The sequence below is a fragment of the Vespula pensylvanica genome, chromosome 5 (assembly GCF_014466175.1).
Source record: "Vespula pensylvanica isolate Volc-1 chromosome 5, ASM1446617v1, whole genome shotgun sequence".
In the NCBI taxonomy this organism is placed as follows: domain Eukaryota; kingdom Metazoa; phylum Arthropoda; class Insecta; order Hymenoptera; family Vespidae; genus Vespula; species Vespula pensylvanica.
Window position 1 is genome coordinate 5,807,670 of NC_057689.1, and position 16,323 is coordinate 5,823,992.

General features: G+C 38.4%; 1 protein-coding gene across 6 annotated transcripts in view; it reads right to left on the bottom strand.

Annotated features, from left to right (window-relative positions):
• Positions 1-16,323, bottom strand: part of LOC122629268 (leishmanolysin-like peptidase) — a 233,148-nt gene that overhangs the window by 193,183 nt on the left and 23,642 nt on the right. The window lies entirely within an intron of this gene.

The following is a 16,323-nucleotide window of genomic DNA, read 5'->3' on the forward strand; positions in this document are numbered from 1 at the left end:
GCCTCTCTTCTTATTTACGCTCGTGGCTTGCCTAAATCTCGCTGGGACTTATTCTCGTTAAGTGTTAACGTATTTCTTCACGTGTCTACGTATGTTACATGGATATGTATGCATGTGTACGTATGTATGTGTATGTGTGCACGCGCAGACGTGTACGGCATAACTCTCCACGGTTGAAACGCGCATAATGAACAAGAGTTTACGACCGAGTCTTGTTAAGAAGAAAAAAAAAATGAAAAAAAATTACTCGCAGTTATTCCCGACTAGATCGAAAGAAACGAGTACTAACCTTTATTTAAATGTCTTTCTTTAGGGCTTTCTTGAATCGTTCAACTAAGGGATTCCTTAACAAGTAATTTGAACTCGCAAACGAAATTCATTTTAGTCCAATGCATCTGTACGCACGCACAATGCAATGGCATATGCATACATTCATACTTACATATATGTATAGATATATATACATACATACATATATACGGATGTAACGCGGACGCAATGCGCGTACGTAATTAGGTGGCTAATAATAGCATGTTGTGAGATAGGGGACCTGCTCATATTCTCGCTCTACCTTCGTCGATGGCTTTCAGGCTTGTTCATTAAGAGATTCCATTTCGAATGCTGTGTTTCTACAATCCCATTTGTCTCGACATCGTACCTACTCTATTATTCGCCATATCTATTTATTATAGGAATATGAGCATTGCTTTAAAAAATATAAAATTCGTGGGAATGAACAAGGAAGAAGAAGAAGAGAGAGAGAGGAAAAGACACGAAATAAAATATATTACTCGATGAAAATTGATTTAAAGTTACATTTTAAATTATACGAATGAACGTTTTTTGACTTTTCGTCGTACGGACGATTGCTCGACCAGGTAATACCGTTCTAATAATTAATGCGAGTTGGCGAGATTGAGACCATAAAAACGACTTTACGCCATTTCGGATGCTCGTAAACGCCTAGCACCGGTGAAGAACGAGCTTCTCGAGATTCTTCGAGGAATATTGGAGAACTCGTAAACTCCAAGGCTGTCTAGTGAATTATGCGGATAGTCGAAGGTTTGCCTCACGGATTCCGCGTTCTTCGTTAAAACATACACGTAGCCGCCATTTCCACGACATAAAAAATAGATGTGACCGAGAATCGCTAGCGTTCCAGTCGACGACGAAAACTTCATTCGAAGCTTCGATAATGAACTTCCCGGAAGTAATGAAAATCGATAATCCGATGCGATCGGAAAAAGCTTCGTACGTTGATCGTACCTTCGGATTTCTATCGAACAATTTATAAATTTCTAAACGCAACTGTACGATGGAATGTGACGGACGACATCGACATAACGTTACCAATTATTTAATAACATTTCCATGGTTATCATTAACAATAGCCGAGTTTAAAATGAAAATTCTTCTTTTTTTTTTTTTTTGAAGTCACGCTTTATAGCAACGAAAAAGAAATATGTATAATAAAACGATCAAAGTATTACGAAGGGTCTTTAAACATTGCTTTTAAACAGGAGAAATAAATCTCGCGAGTTGGATCGTGAACAGAAATAGTCGATAAATAGCAATACGTTAGAAAAACAATTTGAGAGAAAAAGAGTGAATGGGGGAAGGAATGGGCGTATCACTTTTAACACGAGGAATCATAAAGTAGCGTGCTTAAGGGAAGATCTCGAGCGGAACATGAACGAGACGTATAGGGTGTGTGAGAAATTTAATCGGGTCGATGGTTGAGAGGAGTTGGTTGGTCGGTGGCTGAGGAAGGAAGAAGAGGAAGAGAAGGGTTAAGTGACTAATTCAAATGCTCGGTAACCGCTCTTGCGACCGAAACTTGTACGTACAAAAGCGAGAGACGAAAAGGTAAGGGAGAATGAGAGAGAGATAGAGATAGAGATAGAGATAGAGATAGAGAAAGAGAGAGACAGCGAGAAAGAAAGAGAGAGATAGAGAGACAGAGAGACAGAGAGAGAAAGAGAGAGAGAAGGTCGTACCCAGCGGCAGGATTTCCACGACAAACTCCTAATATTCTACATCCGCGAACTATGTCTTTAGATCCACGTACCGTACGAAAAGCGCGAGCGTTTCTGTCGCTGCCATGCTTAGAATCAACGGAACGGAACGGAACGAAGCTACGAGCAAAAGCGGAACTAACTTAGGAGGCAAGTTTTGATTTATGCCACTAATGTGAGCCTGAAGTCGAGCAAGACGGGAATACCGAACGGTGTGCATGAGTTACAAGGATTTACCTGACTCCTTCTCTCCTCCTCTCCTTCCTTCTCTTTCTATTCCCCTAGTTCACTATTTCACGTAGCTACATTTACATATATATCTATGTATATATGTATGTTCGTTCGTTATACGATGATCAACGTAATTGCTAGGCGAGCTAATCGACCGTGACCCAATACGACCTTCAACTTCGTCAATCGTTGAACGATATTCGGTTCTAACGAGTATACTTAAATGTCTAAGAGTTGTAAGAGAGACGGGTATGTTCTTTGTATCTATCTCTGTACTGACTCCCTGAAATTATGAAATATCTAGGAAATTTTAATATAGCTCCGATTCTGAATTAAAAACGGTTCGATTAATGCCGGATCTTTATAGGGGGATTTGTTCTTGCGATTAAACTAATTTATTTGCGGTAATTATAGAATGAATTTTATTGATAGTGTATATGTCTATATACATATATATGTAGTCGATCATGCTTCCTACTTTATACGTCTGTTACGTCTGTTTCCAGATATGTATATAGAACGTACAAAGTAGCAAGAGCAGCTCTATGCTCTCCCCTAAGATTGACGAATCCGCAGGTGCAAACCACAAATGGCGCATACCGGTAATGGCTGCTCTCCGGTTGGTGCAATTAATCACGACTAAGCGTTTCTTGAAGAGAAACGGAACTAAGGCGTACCCTCGAGAGAGAAGGCAAGACGAATTTCCTGATCATCGATACAATGGAATGGCGTATTTTACTCTCGGTGATCGTTACTACTTTTTATATTTTTCATCGAAAAATCGATATGTTGCTCTATCTACTTCGTTTTATTTAATTAAAACTAATTAATAATTTCCAACGAATTTTATCCGTCGAGGATCCGATGGATAACAATAGATCCGATAGAAACTCGTACAAAAAAAAATCTACAAATTATAATAACTCTGAATTAATTCGGTGAACAGCGGATACATAAATTTCAAATTTCGCAGACTGTAATTTAATTTAGTATAATTGCAAACTCTCTCTTTCTCTTTCTCTCTTTATCTCTCATTGTAAGCACTTAATCGGATGGATCGTTTCGTAAATCACTAATGAATATACTCGATGAGTCATGCTATTTTTAGCGAAAAACTGCAATTTTTAATAATAAATAAAATATAACATGTACCGTACCGTGACGGAAAAAGAATGTTAATTAACAGAGATCCGGTGTAGTTCATAATGCGACAACAAGTTCGCTTTTCCGCGGACTCTCTCTAACGTTGCGAAAACTTCCGGCGTACGGTCACAATTTCCGTTACACCTATACGATCTCTTTCTCCAGTTACGGATAAATAAATTATAATACAGAATGGAATTATGAGATTTAAACGAAACGAGATAGCTATTTCGAAACTCCTCGTTGGTATTTTTTTATGTATAATGCGTACGAGTAATGCATAGATATACATATATTAACTAATTTTTAGAATTTCAAAAAAATATTGAACAATGTTTCGATGTAGACAAAAGGAGTACAACGAAGAAATGCCCAAGTAAAATTCCACGCTTTTCCATCGTATCGTCCGCTTGCGTGATAGAGAAACGCGCAACCGACGAGGTCGCAGGAAACTATGTGAGAAATTTCAGCCGCAACACTTCGACGAGTTCGGCCAAGAGCGTCGGCGCCATTCGATGGACTCGAGTAATTCCTCTATTGAACCGCTTCGTCCCGTTGTACAAGAATTTGCGGATTAACGTTTTATGAGATAATTTTTATAAGAGAGACGTTAAGATGAGAGAATCGTATAACTAACGATTAAAAATGTATTATTTATCTATCCGTGTTCTATCACATTTTTCGATCTAACCCATGCAATACAACTTTGATCTTTATCAAAATATGTTGGTTTCTATCGTCGAGTTGCAATTTTTCCAAAATTTCAACGAATAACGCAAGCGAACAGGAACCGTACACGCTCGAAAAGGCTTCCGTATTGCGTTATGAGAAGGTCCGTTGACACGTTTGTTAGCAGGAGAGCGAACATTGCGCTCGTATTCCTAGAAAACAAAGCTCACATCGAGCGCGAGAGTTGCGCGTATTGTATGAGACGTGGCAAATGGAAACGCGTTGCATGCTGCCCGAGTAAAGCGAGTGAGCGAGTAAATGCCAACGATTTCGAATCCGACGAGTTTTCTTTTATAGTCGAAAAAAAAAAAGAGAGAGAGAAAAAGAGAGGAAAAAAAGAAAAAAAAGAAAGAAAATGGTTGAACATTTCAATGCAATATTTAATTTGAAGATTAAAACGTGAAACATTGTTTTCCACTTTTCGTTACTCGTAATAAATACGTACGGGGTAATGTAAATAAATACGTGCAATTATACGAAATTAATATTTAAGTTATTATTGCTATGATATAATTATGCTTTTGTCTTTCTCTCTCTTTTACTCTCTCTCATCACATTTTCTCTGATATCATAATTGAGTCAGACAGTAGATTCATAGGAAATTCGATTAATCGAGAATATCAACGCTACAACGAAAAAGCGAAACGAAATGAATTTATGCATACGCTCGCAATAAAATTATCAGGAGAATGTTGAAAAGCGAAGACAATACAACGTGAGAAGAAGCTGAAAGGAAAATTAAAAAGTACAAGGACATGATATATATACAATACATACATAGACACACACATAGAGAAAGAGAGAGCCAATAACGAAATATGTACTAAAAATATTTATACTTATATTAGAAACTTTGAAAGCAATCGATAGAGCAAGTCTTAAGATATCGTGTTAACCATTTGTGAAATAAACTTTTTTCTAGTTTTCCGGTGTAAATAGCCCGGTGTGCAACGGTTCATGTGCACGGATTATCGGAAAAACGAAAGGAAACGAAACGAAACGAAACGAAACGTAACGAAACGAGACAAACGAGACGAAACGAAATGAAACGAAACGAGACGGAACGAGTGATACTCGTTTTTGTAGTTGATTTTCACGTCGACGGAAACAGGCCCTTCCGCTCTATCAACTTCGTTTCGAATTTGTCAACTACGTATAAACATGCGCTTGTTTCGTTCTTGGTCATTTATATCTATATCAAGGTATATCATGCGTGTTTGACCACGAAAAAAGTAGAAATATTGATAACTCATTATGTTATCGCTTCGCTTCGAAAAAGGAAATATTGCGAGGTCCGTATTGAACTAATGACATTTTTAACAGTCGATCAACCGTACATTATGGCAATTCCATTCCTCTACTCGTACACCATTTGATAGAATACCGAACGACTTCAACAGAACGCATCGCCTATATAAAATTGAAAATTTCATGATAAACGAAGAAAGAATGGCAAGGGAAATCTACAAAGAAAGTGGAACGTCTTGACGATATTGCGGCATTTTCCACGTCCGGTTGTGTCATTCGAGTATTACCTTCTATGTCCTATCTTATCCCATTCTCTCAAGAAGTCTCATCGCGCGTGAAAATTCTCTGAACACTGTGCTGGCATATGCATTGTACGTTAGAGGGAAATTCACGCGACGACAAAGCGTCCCCGACTCATTTTCAAGAGTCCTCCATCAACGGAACTACCTTGGACCACCAAGTGGAAACTATGCGATGTGTGTCTTCTTCTCCTAGAATCGCGATTCTTCGTTTCCGCTTTCGAAACTGAGCGACGTTGACAGAGTACAAATGTGAGTGCTCGAGACATTAGGATAACGAGACAGAGATAGAAAGAGAAATAGGGAAAGAGGGAGGGATAAAGAGAGAGAAGGGAGAGAGAGAGAAACGTAAAACGAAAACGGATGGGAAATTAAGAATACAACGAGACCGAGATCTTAAGGTCGATCAAACTTACAAAAGTTTCTTCCTTTCTTTTTTCGAATCTATATATAGAAAATATCGATTTTCGATCGAGCTAAGAGTATTCCTTGTAACGCGTTGGATATACGAGGAAACATCCACTTATAGGTAGATTCGGTAACATTAAGCTCCCACGGAAGGTTTATACCGATTTAAAGGGGCTCAGTCTGGGATTAGGAACGTACATGCACCGTCTACAACTCGTTGAATTTTCCTGGCGCGGTGTTGAACCGCACGCGGTATGAAGATCGCGAGAATAGATAAAATGAAAAGAAAAAAAAAAGAAGAAAGAAGCTGAAGAAGAAAAAGAAAAGGAAAAAAAGAAAGAAAAACATATAAAAGAGAAATAAAATGATGAAAAAAGAAAAAAGAAAAGAAACAAAAAAGAGAAAGAGAAAGAGGAAAGGAAAGAAAGCAAAACTAGATATTATTCCTTGAGTTTGTGTTCCTGTACTTTCTACCAGCTTTTCAGGAAAACTCTTTTCGCTATTTCAGCGATAAAAATGTCCGTACGGAAAGTAACAGCCGCGAGAGAGAGCATTAAAAGTACATTCAAGTGACTCCTCGGAACTCGTTCAAAATTCTCGAGGAAAGGAGTACGTATCTTAAAACTACCCGAGAAAAGACGAGCGATGTTATCGATCTCGATGTTCCATGATCGATCCGTAAATTTTCGTATATATATACATTTATTTATATAGAGTGGATCATCTCTTTCCATCTCTCGATTTTACGAGCTCATATAACTCTCCCTCTCTATCTCTCTTATCTGCACACAACACGCACACACACACACATACATACAGAGAGAGGTGCGCACATATACACATGGATGCAGATAAAGAAGGGACAGAGGACAGCCACAAAATGCATCTCTCGTCTACGGTAAAGAGCGTGACTCTTGAAACTATTTACCGAAGAGAATCCTTTGAAAGCGACCAATGCATTGACCTTACGAAGAAGAATCGACAATGGCTATGCTTTCGAACATATTCAAGGGATGTTTCAACGTTCGCGTGATCGATGGACTACGGCATCAAAGCCTGCATACTCCAACATTTTTCACATATATGTGTGTATAAGTCTCTACGTGTACAATACAATCGGTAGTAGCATATACGCTTAGCAATCGTCGATAAACCGACGCTTGTTGATTCCGTAGAACTTCAAATTTGCGGCTCTCGAGGGATGCTGTAGGTAGATAGAAGAGAAAAAGAGAGAAAGAGAATGAATGAGCAATGGTAGTTCATTCTTGAATTATGTCATACAATTAAGGAGAAGATAATTCGAAAATTTGAACCAAACCTAAGGGATACGGTTCTAAGTGAGAATACACGAAGGGGGTAGACGCAAGACTGTGGGAAGGGAGGGAGGGAGGTAGAGGTCAAAGACAGTAACATAGAATGAACGAGATTACTAAAGGATGGTAGAATAGGGTGGCTCAGGGTGAGGAACTGTAATCCAGTTTATCAGAGCGAAGTGCATAAGATTATGCTAAACCCAAGACTAAGCTCCGTCGGATAAACGATATTGCACGTTATGTCAGCTTTTCCTACCTTCCACTCCCTATCCCTACTCCCCTATCCCTTTTTCCAGCCCACTCTTCTTCCCAACCCGTTCTTTCTTCTTCCGTCTGTATAACCAACATTTTTGTAGAAGCGAACGAAAGAAGAAATTTTACGAGCAATCGCAGTCTCCCACAGGCATCATCTCACCATCGATGTATCTAATGATTTAATATTATTTAATATCCGATTTATTTCTTTCTCTCTCTCTCTCTTTCTCGTTCTCGAAGAAGTAGGAAAGCAGCGTTTAATTTGACGGGGTTAACTATATCATGAGTTGTTGCGATGAAATTACATCGAACGTCGTAAAGAGACTTTAGACGAAACCATGAAATGGTCTTTTATATCGTCTAAACACTTACAAGCGAGAAATTTACGGTACTATAATTTGAACGATCTAGCTCAAAGAAGGGACTTATTTTTTCGCGAGAGAAAATATAAAAGGAAAGGAGAGAGATCTATATCGAAGATCATTATTTTCTCGTTCATTTTGACAAGCTGTTTAACCGTTTGAATATCAGGTAGAGCGATCGCGCTGTTCACATTTCATGTCTGTCACAAGTGCCAGAACATCGGACCGCGTTGTGCAATTGACGGGTGAGCTCGGAACTATCGATCGCAAGATTTCGGCAAGACTTCGCTAAAATTCTTTTATCGATGATACTTGACACTTTCAACCGACTAAATTTTCCATGCTACGAGCCTTCGCTAATCGCTAATCACCTTCGTCTAATGTCTTTTCGAAAATGAAGCAAGAAAGAGATTTTGTAGAAGTAAGATAAAGAAAGAAAAAAGAGATATAAAAAAAAAGAAAAGAGAAAAGGAGAAGAGTAATTGGCTTACTTTTTGTTAATCCTTTCATCGAGAATAGCTCTCGCACTAGTTAAAACGAAGTACGCCGAGTTATTTCATTATTGCGCATCGCAATAGCATAGCTGTCGCGCCGCGGCAAATTTTAATTACTTTTTGGATAAGAGGCACCAACTCTCAAAACTGTAACGCCAAGAACAAGAGCTCTCGTCAAGGACCACCGGAGAAACTTTCCTCAAAGCGTTACTTGTTGAACTGGAGAGGCAATAAGACTTCGTTATGAAGTTCCCTGGAATATTTCCGTCTCATTGTTAGCAAAGATAAGTTCTGAAATAGGCTAAGGACCGCGAAAAGAAGGAAAAAGGGAAGGAGAAAAGTTATGACGGGACGTCATAGGATTATCGAGCGACTTCTCTCTCTCTCTCTCTCTCTCTCTCTATGAACGCAAGATACACTTCCTAGATTTAACTAAATTTTATCGAAACTTCTGAGCGTCTCGATAATACCTTCTAACAACCTCAAAATTCCAACCTGAGTACTATACTTTCATACTACTTGACATCTACCTCTCGAGAGAGAATACTCGAACGCATCTTCAGAATACCACGTACCGAGTTTCTACCGACAAATTTCATATTCTACGATGAAACAATCTCATTGAAAGAAATTAAAAGTCATGATCGTCGAACGATAGTTATAGAGTTACAAGAAAGGAAGGAAAAAAAGAAAAGATGAAAAAAAAAAACTTCGATATACCTCTGCACATGGATAAATTTAAAATAAATAATAAATACACATAAAGAATTTATGAAAAACGAGAAACGAATCGATGCAACGTTATTATCCCTTTTTCCAATCTCAAAATACTCGAGTTTCAACGTCGAATACGAAAGAAAGCAAACGAGTCTCCATGGAATTGTCGTCTGGAAGACATCGATATGCAAAGTTTCGAGTTCCGAAGTACTACTCGATTCAAATGTTTCACGGTCTTCGAAGTCTCGTGCGATTCATAAATCGGTAATGCGAATTTGAACGCGAGTAGAATGCTTTCTCTTTCTTTCTCCTTTCTCTCTGTCGCTCTCTAGACTTTCTTTACTCGATTTTCGCTGTTGGAATGACGTGTGTATGGAGGTTGGATCTTTAAACGGATATAAGCTAGAAACTGGCAAACGTGCCTTGGTGAAGATCAAGTAGTTGGCTCGTGTCGAGCTGCGATCATCGAAGGTGGAGAGTTAAGCGAGAGAGAAAGAGGGGTTGGAAGAGAAGCAGGGAGAGAGAGAGATAGTTGAACGCGAAACGCGGCCGATCTCCAGTGCTTTCACACGCCCTATTTTCCGGCTGAAGCTCTGGCTCACGTACGTTTACTCTGTACCGCGAATATAGATCGCCGAGTGGAATCGAATGGTCGGCCGTCTCGATGGAAATCGAAATTTATGGTCGCACTGTCTATCCCTCTCCGGCTCTCACTATTCACAGAATTCAAGGATGCGCATATCGAACCACAAAAATCCTATCGAAGAGCGTCTCGAATGCGAGAGCTTTTTCTCTTTTTTTTCCCCACGATTCGAAACAATACAAAGAGAATAGTGATACTGTTAAACATTACGTATTCACATGGAGAATTTTCGCATCAAAGACGAGCGACGATCGTATAAATGCTAACCGGTTTAATACGTTTCTCCATCATTCGCGATTCCTATTATTCTGGTATTCGAACTCGTAATCGCAGAAACTAAGAGCATCAATTACGGACAGATTCGTACGCTCGCCTATTCGTAAATGTATATTACATATATATATTAATATATATATATATATATATATATATATATATATATATGTACGAAATCGTTGAAAATTCACGACGATTATTCGAACGTGGATAGGATTATAAAACACGACAAGAGAAACGATCTGTGTTCGGAGACGACGAATGGATAAGAACTTTTTTATTAATTTAATAATCTCATACTCGATTTTTTCTTGTCCATTCCAAGAAAAAGAGATACTTATCAAAGGAATAATATACCTATATAATATCTTCGTGCACGTTTGCGACGATTATGCGCCTAAGCGAGCACGTAATTAGTTCGTCGGTAGAGTACCGGAAGGAAGCTCGAAGGAAGATCATTAGCCGCACTTAATGCGCCGAAACAACTACTTTCGGAAGTGCCATTAATTTCGGGAAGCGCACGATCTCCTTCGGTGCGCTCTCTCTCTCTCTCTCTCTCTCTCTTTCTCTCTCTCTCTCTCTCTTTCACGCATATCAACGGGCGCGAACAAGAATGCCAGGATTGTATATTATGGGACACGAAACGAACGTTTCGAAATGCGCAATGGAAACGAGAAAGAGAGAAAGAGAGAGAGAGAGCAAACGACAATACGAGGTATAGATTCTACTCGCTGTAACGCACAGCAAAGATTTCATTACAGATATGAGAAAATGAGACTGACATTGCAACACAATGGCAATAACAGTGGCCAATCTATCCATCTCTCTCTCTTTCTCTCTCTTTTCTTCTTTTAAGTACTTACTTTAAGTAGAAATTCGAGCATGTAAAAGCTCACCTATTTTACTTCCGTTAATGTCCGTTCGAAAAAGAAAGCGTCGACTTAAACGATGGCCATTGATAAACCCAGACTTAAATCCCAATGGAATTAAATTAGAATTATTTCTAAGTTAATTTATCGAACGAACTGTGTGATTACAACGACACGAATTTTAGTTTCTTTTTATCAAACGAGTAAATAAATACGTATGCTTCTATCATTTTATCTCTGTTATTATAATACGTAATAGTCGTCGATCATTCTTATAAGCTATCTTTGGGACATTACGTTGGTAATACGCCCCTAAAATGAAATACGCGATCGAACTTCCATAATTCGAAATATCTGGAACGTCAAGGTAAAGTTTTGTTATCGAAAGAGTTTTCCGAGTTAGACAGCCGTGGAAAAAAGTAGTATGTAACATTTACGTAACATATAAAATGTATTTTACATATCGTTTCCAAAGTTTCGAGACACATAAAGAAAAAAGAGGAAAGAAAAAAAACAGTAAAAGAAAAGAAAAGAAGAGAAGAGAAAAGAGGAGGAAAGAAAAGAATAGAAAAAAATTTCGAATTTTTCTTCGTCCTATGAAAAAGTTCGAGCACAGAAATACGTTATAACTACTTGTCAAAAAATTGTCACGACTGTAAGTTCGATCGAACTATACTTGTATCGTATAATACTTACTGCGATCTTTCTTCTAAAAAAAAAAGCCATTATAACACAGAGAGACAGAGAGAAAGAGCGAAAGAGAGAGAGAGAGAAAAATGTATACAATATGTCACGCGATATTCTCCATTCCGTATATTTTTACACAAGAGCAGGTACGTTGTAACATCGTTTCAAGAGACGCAATCATACTGGCACGTTGAACTATCGATCTATCCGCGTACCGATCAACGATAATTCATGTTAAAAAAGCATTTTATTAAGGCCGAGCAAGTTTAAAACACTCCGTGTTCGTGTGATACGTTAAACAGCAAAGTAGGTTAATGTAAAAAGTAGGTAATTGGGTATCGATAAACGAATAATTATCCGACGCGACTTAAGTTCAAACAATGTCGCGTCGATCTTTATTGCGTTTAGACATACACCTGCAAAAAGTTCTGGATCAATTTTGAACTCTCTCTTTCTCATTTTTCTTTATAATCGACAACGCGCATCAAGTGGTTACGCGTACGGTAACAACGGTAAGAACGTGTATAAAAGGTAACCAGCTCGTTAACTTTCTCAAGTAAAGAAGCACGCTTTCACGCGCGAGATTCGTTCCGATGCGAGTCACGTTAGTTTATGCGATTATGTTTGCTCTTCCTAACGGACGTCGAACTCTAAAACACGGTTAAAACACGTAACATAGCCGATGCGATGACCGATTCGATCAAGAAGAAACGATCGATGGGATTCCTATTCTTTTCCTGATCAATAGAAAATGAAATCTTCGATTATGAAACGAATGATGTATATCGATGTAGATAGTATCCATGTAAGTACTTGTCCTAGGTTAAATGACCGATATGAATTTCGTGGAATCGTTTGAACCGCTTCTTGCATTTAAATGAACTTTCTTCTTAGAAGGAATAAAACGAAGTTACGTGACGAGTTATATGTTCCGCGTAACATAGTTTAATGTTAATCATCCTTTTCCATGTAATAATACTTGATCGAATAACTTCGATTTCGATTTTCTCTTTTCCCAATATATATTCTCGAACGTACCTAACTATGAAATAAAAGTTTGATGGATGTTACGATGGACGTAGTAGTAGTGATCGATGCTCCAAGAGAATTGCCAATTTTAATCAACGATCTAGCTAACGAAACGGCGTTCGCTCGACGTCAGTGAACATCGTTGGTTCGACTAACTCCGATGGCTGCTTCTGACACAAATTCGAATGCTTTATAAGCCGTGCGCGTTGTATGTCTATTCGACACGCCCAAATACACGTGTTGGATGTGCAAATATGCACGCTTCCACGTACGACACCCGATGCGTATATACAAACGTGCGACGTTCCATGTTCAGCCAAGCGTAGAACGAGAGTTAAGCTTCGTTAAAGACTACCCTCTCCCGATCGATAAAAAATATTGATTCTCGTAGGACACGTTGACTAGAGTTACTCTTTTTGAACGTGTCTGTGTGTCTATATTATATATATATATATATATATATATATATATATAAAATATTATAGAAATAGAGTTGTTTGGTTCGATGAAAGCTCGTTAATGTTCCTACTCTTTCGTTCTCACGTCACATCAAATTACACGCGTCTTTTAATCTGAAATTCCACCAAGAGACAATAACCGACCTGAATGGCTATTAAATGACATTTTATCTTTTTCTTTTTTTTCTTTCTCGTCCGAGAGAGAGATTACAGAGAGTTCGTATAAAATCGTTAACGAGTCGCATTAGTCGCTCCGGTGACCCTAAATATTATACGTTTAAATAAAACGGAAGGTAGTACCAATCACGAACGATTTAAGCTACTTTAACGTTGCACTTTTTCTCGTTATTTCAACCTCTAACAAATTAAATCACCGTAAAAATGGAAGTAATCGTAAGAAAGGTACACGAAATTAATGTGAAATCTCGGGTAGTCTTGAGCAAGAAAGGGCAAAAAGAAAAACAAAGAAGAAAAGATAAAGATAAAGACAATTTGAAAGAAGTTCAATACACGTTATTGAAAAGCCGATATTGTTACTATCATCGATCAATTCTTTCGGGAACAGCTTGCCATTTAATCCTTTGTTCCAAGAAAATCTCTAAAGGCGACGACTATCACTTCGTTAAAACGAACCGTTCAATTTTGTGATAGCTTGAGGTTCTCGGGAATATTGCGATGAAATTCGCCGTCTCTATCTTTTCCTCGTTTTCGGAAAAGAATTTCTTTTTTCTTTCTTTCTTTTTTTTCTTTTCTCTCCTTTTTTTTTTTTTTTTTTTTTTAAAGAAAGTTGATGAAAAACGCTGTGGTCAGTTCCTCTCGTCGATACGAGGAAAATTGGGACGAGCGATTGAATCGGGAACGTGCCGGGGTAAAACTCAATCTACCCTTCGGTGGAAACTCGAAAAGGAGGACGAAGTCTCTCCTCCGTTGAGGAACTTCGACGACGTCGAACGTCATCGTTAGGATAGTTGGCGAAAACAAACGTAGTAGTAAGAAGAGAGAAGTTCGATATATCATCGTCTCGACGGAACTTTCGATTTCGCTGAGGTACGGGAAACTCGAAAGCTATCGAGGATCGTTATACCTACCATGTTTAATCCCCTTCCTCGAGAGAGAGCTTACACGAATAAACCACCTTGAAAGGGATATAACGAAGGCGGCGAAGAAAACATACGACGTAGAGAGACGACGACGTAGCGAACGAATAGGGGAATTCCTACGAGAATTCCGTTTTAAAATGTAAGCGGCCTTACTTTTCCGACGTTCGCGAAATAATCCAACCTTTCTATCTTTCAGCACGGTTTTAAAGGAGAAACTACGATATCTCTGAACGAACGAAAAGGATAAAAAAAAAAGAAAAAGAAAAAGAGCATCGTATTGTTTTTTACATTATTTCGACGACGTTACAAATTGGAAAATGTAAGCATTAAGTGTAATAATGCTAATAATAAAGTTAATAAAAATAATAAAAATCTTTTAGATCGTTTCGATTCGATATTATATAACTCAAACTTTTAGTATTACCCGACGTTATTCACGAGTCCATTATTATTACGAGCCGATTAATATTACATACCGATAATAATACCTTCGTGTTAAAGAGAATACGCGATAAACAGTTTGCTTTTCCATTTTATTGCTAAACACGTACTAATCCGAAATCAAACTTAGTACGAAAGAGTAGCGATAAAGCGAATAAATAGCGATCGAGCAATTCCGATTGAGAAAGTCGAATTCTCTAATAACGAGTAAACGATATAATGAAAAAAGTAGGTAAGCATGCATCGTTTCTAACGTCGATTGGAACGTCGATCTATCTCCTATAAGGACCATTAAGGATAACCCCAAATTTATGTTATAATCAGGGTAATCCGACACACTCCATTAACCGAGCTCTCGTATTAATTGCTTCATCCGGATGTAAACGCGAAGTGGTAACGGAAGACCACTCCTGCGAGAACACGATAAACACTTGGAAAGCAGCACCAGGAGCAGCAACAGTAACAGCAGCAACAGTAACAGCAGCAACAGCAGCAGCAACAGCAACGGCAGCAGCAGTCTGGCTTACGATAATGATATTTTATCGAGCGAACACGGTGATTATCGATTCCACGTATGCTCTTCGACTCTATCTCACCGCTAACAAATATCTATCTCATCGCATCGGTTCGTTCGCGGCTACGTAAGTAGAAATTCACGGAGAAATCTGGGACAAATTTATCGTACATCGAAATCGCGTGACGTTCTACCATAATAAAGGAAATATTTGAATGACTGACTCACTGACTGACTGACTAACTGCCTAGCTGGTTGGCTGACCGATTGGTCGGTTAGATTCTGTCTCATCGAGTTTCCGATCGAGATGCGCGTGTAATCGTTTGGACAGCTCACCACTATAAACCACAGTTTCAACGTTTGTCGCGTTCGATAGTTCTATTAACTCGTTACATCTACCATTTCATATAACACGCAGATGATCGGGAATCATACGTGAATAATCGGACGATTCGGCAATTTTCCTATTAACTATTTCGAAGAAATGGAATAAACAAAAAAATCTAAACTAATAAAATACATGTTCGAGTGTTGATGGAACGATCGTAAGATGGAAAATCGTACGAATTTTCTATGTTCTCGTAATGACGGTCTGACGGCGCATGACTGATCCAAGTGTAAGAACGAGAACGAAACCTACTCGGAGTTTCGCGTGGGGTAAGTAAAAGAAAATAAAAAAATAAACAACAAAAAGGAAAATATACTAAATCGACTTATTTTCGTGGAAGAAAAAGACGAAATCGAGAAAATAAAGGAACAGTCCTACACCATACCAGAAACAAAAATAGTAAAAGTGCCGTCGATTTTGTAGTTCGAAACACGAAAGGAGAGACTGTACCACCACGTTTTACGACCAATCTTCTGAAACAATAAAATCAGGAAGAAGCGAGAGAGGTAGAAAGAGAAAGAGACAGAGGGCCATAGAGAAATCGTCTTACGTTCTTCCATAGATAATTCAACGAGTCCTTGGATGGCTAGACGAGGAGCATGAGTTTCTCTTGTTTCTCTTTCTTTTCTATTTTATTCTTTCTCGCTTTTTTGAAAAACTATCGAGAAACGGTGCGAAATAAAATTTTCGTTGGAATGCCGCAG